Raw genomic sequence first — 4,275 nt, 5'->3', positions numbered from 1 at the left:
TTTGACTTTGAAGGAGATTTGAAGTTGACATGTTGGTGGGGTTTTGTTTTTTTCTGAGGTTTTTTTCTTTTTTATGGTACTAGATACGAGGTAATTAAGTTCATAGCGTTTATATTTAATTATTTTTATTTCCCGCATACCTTTCTCGATACCTACTGAGATGTGAGACTCATTACTAGCCTATTATGTAGTTATATTTGTTGCAAGCTACCCAGGATAAACTAAAAATATATCTATTAATAACTTATTTAATACAGTTTATAACGCTTTGATCTATTTTTACCCGACTACGGCAAAGCAAAAGGAGGGTTATGATTTTGACAGGCTATGTATGTATGTATGTATGTATGTATGTATGTATGTATGTTCATCTGTTCCCTCGTAACGTCTAAACTACTTATCAGAATTTGACAAATGACATATCATTAGAAGCGTCTTAATTGTCCGCTGGTTATAGGCTATATAGGGTTTCACAAAATCTAATGTGGCGTCCTCTATCGGACAAAACATACAAAGTAAAAAAATAAAGTTAAGATAAATATCCCGTGTTTGGTATCATTTGAAAGCGCTTTTCTTGTACATTTTGAATATATATATATTACTAGCATTTGCTCGTGACTTTACCTGTATTCATGGGCTGATTGCATATAATTCACATCTTTTCGTCCATAGCTTCTTTATTAGTTCATCAGTTTAACTTTTGTTAATGTTATGCCCTCAAATACACTTTAACACCAAAATAGTACAAATAATATAAAGTGAAAAAACTAAAACCCAACTACGACAATAACCGGCGCTGAAAAAGTATAAAACAAGATTTCAGAATACTGAACTGAACAAAGTTGCTAATGTAGTTGCAAGTAAATGGACACAGTAGACTCTACCAAGATGCCTTCGTTGTAAATTGACAATAATGTCATACAATACTATTCTGAAGTATGCAATATTCCACTATGTAAAGATAAATTTTCATGTTTGGAAAGGCGTAGTCACACGTTGTTGAAGTGCTACGGTAGATAGGTATATTATGTAACGTGTGACTACGCCTTTCCAATCATGAAAATTTATCTTTACATAGTGGAATATTGCATACTTCAGAATAGTATTGTATGACATTATTGTCAATTAACAACGAAGGCATCTTGGTAGAGTCTACTGTGTCCATTTACTTGCAACTACATTAGCAACTTTGTTCAGTTCAGTATTCTGAAATCTTGTTTTATACTTTTTCAGCGCCGGTTATTGTCGTAGTTGGGTTTTAGTTTTTTCACTTTATATTATTACTAAACTCTATTTAGATCAAAACGAGGACTAGCTTTAGTAACTACCTAGAACTTAATTTCTTGATTGCAGTTTGTTGTTGAAATTGTTGGTGGCCATATACCTAGTTCTTTATATTGATAAGGAATTTATTTAATTTGTTTATATACCTACCTATTCATGGAATATGGATGAGAGAGAATGGTCTTATTAATTAGTTTATCTGATAATATTTAATATAATAGAATCTTTAAGATACCATTTTGCATGTGTTGTTTTTCGCCAATACTAGGTATACTATAATAAACTACCAATTTTAGTAACAACTTGTTAGCTTAATATTACGGTTAGGTACGTAACCTTGTGTTTTGTTTGATAAAAAAATATAAATGTAAACAATCACGAAAATTTATCACTTTTATGTTTAATTACAAACAAATTTATATCAGTAAATATCATCTGCATCGTAATCACAAAGACTACATACGTTAATATTTTTATAAGAATACCTACTTATACAGGGTTAGTTTTCAATGACCGGCCAAATTTTCAGAAATGGTTCAGAATCGATAACATTTTAGATGTAATGAAAAAAAAAAAAAACGTTTTTTTTTAAATAATTTTAATTTTTTATTGCTATTATTTTTATTTTATTTTATTCGACAATAATGTTTCAAATGTACCTTTAGTTTAATAATTATCTAGATCTTAATTTTAGATTTTAGCTGGTCATTGAAAACTAACCCTGTAATCTGCATACTACCTACTACAGCTATGACATCTACTTTATATTAAATTATATTAATATACCTGGGTACCTACTAATTACCGTCTACAGTAATACAATATTGTAACGATGGAACACGACCTTTTTTGTTGAATTTATAGTTTAGGTTTTATGGCATTCAAAATGCTTTATAAATATAAATTTATAAAGAATAGAAAAAATTCGATCACGAGGCGGGACTCGAACCCGCATCCTTCGCGCCATTCCGGGGCGGATGCCTCACCAACTCAGCCACTCGTGACCCGCCCGAGCGATCGAATTTATTCTATTCTTTCAGTTGAGATGGTTGTTAAATCATCTCCATAGATGGCGCGCGGTGTGTCCCTTCAGCCACATAAAACTAAATAAATAAATATATTTATGAAGCATTTTGAATGCCATAAAACCTAAAATATAAATTCAACAAATACATTATTTTCCTAAGATGTAGCTTTCTTCCATTTTCTAAGATATAACGATTTATATACTCATCCCATCCTTATACCTAATATGCAAACGTTTCTTAAATCACTTCACACCTAAATGATTTTATGATAAAACTTATCGTTTCAGCAGTAGCGTTTTAAATGAATTATATAAAAAATAAGGAAAAAAAGTTTCCTCAAAAGACCATAAATTATAATACAAGATTGGTCAGAAGTAACTTTTTTGTAAAATGTAAGTATAAAAAAATGGAGCAAAAATTTTACATAGTTTTCTCATTTCTTATTACTTCTTTAAGTTTCAATTTAGAGCAAAAACATATATATATTTATGGGAAAAAATTTGTATACCTAGTTTGGTTTCAAAAGGCCCCCAATTCTTGTGTGCCCGAGGGCCCCGGCATAGTCTAAGACGGCCCTGTACCTACTTACTACATATATGAAACTGTTGAAATGTGAATTGATACTTTCCAGGTGAAATATTGGTAAATACCCATTCGAATCTGTAGATTGCTGTCAGCAATTGCTGTGCGAGGCCGCTTCGGTCGAGGAAAAAGGCGGCACACGCGCTTCTTTGGTTTACACACAATCCATCGCCCGGCATATCACGGCATTCACGGGAATCATAAATAACTGACTACAGCTATTCTAATCAACCAAACTAAGACCAAACAGCATACTCATTTATATTTTATTCCGATTAACTTCTTTTAGAAGCACTATTAAGTTGATATAACACATAGATGAATATTTACCATTAACCACTGGTTATTAATTAATTTAACTACGAGTATAATGTGACATCATAATCATCAGCTTTTATTAATCACTAGCTGTTCCCCGCGTATTGTTTCGGTTCCAAACACCGAAATAATTTTTCAAATCGGACCAGTAGTTCCCGAGATTAGCGCGTTAAAACAAACAAACAAACTCTTCAGCCTTATATTAGTATAGATTCCCACTGCAGGGACACACGTGGATATGCCGGTACCCTACTATGTTTACCTTAACTGATTGGATGGGATCGGATTACAATACATAACAATATAATAATTAATTGTTAATTCAAGAACAAGAGAACGATCTCAAGCCTTGTCTCCAAACAGAAGCCTTACAATCAAGTATTCATGATATTATTCTAGGAAATTCAAGCTAGAGATGTTACAATAACATTTGAACAAAACACTATAATAATAAGAACACTAGAGGCGTAGGGATGTGACGACCCCATCGCCCCCGGTTGGCATATCTACAATAGATATCCCAGCTGTGCAGTCAGTCACCCCGCAGGGCACCTTGTGGCGAGGTGTCGGGGAGTAGTGACCCCGCGGGAGTAGTGTCCTCACCTCTGGGCTGTCCCGGTGGCAGTTCGGAGTGAACAATGACGAGGTTCAGGATCCCCCACCTCTGGCTTGCCTTTGTTGGCCGTCCAGAGTGGAGCCGCCAGAGCTATATGCTCGGGGGTGGAAGTGTCTAATGGCGTAATAGCGGGGAAACCCGCTCCGGGCCTGCGGGCCCGCGATGGTGAAACCGGTGCCGCACCTCTCTACACCCCTAGCCACTTAGCTGATGTTGCCCCCTTGTTGCCATTTTCGGCAACCTTTTTGGGAGCCCATCGACCGAGCTGGCGAGTCACCGTCTGCCATCACTTTCAATTTTTAATATTGAAAAGGCAGACGTCCATAGTCCCCATAGACCCAACCTACCGATCCACTGAACACCTCCTTCCATAACCCAGATTTTTAATTCCCATATTTTACAATAGTCCTGCATCGGCCGCGGACTGCCCAGGGCTGTATCTCTATA

This window comes from Colias croceus, chromosome 25 (assembly GCF_905220415.1).
Source record: "Colias croceus chromosome 25, ilColCroc2.1".
In the NCBI taxonomy this organism is placed as follows: Eukaryota; Metazoa; Arthropoda; class Insecta; order Lepidoptera; family Pieridae; genus Colias; species Colias croceus.
This window is presented reverse-complemented; position numbering follows the sequence as displayed.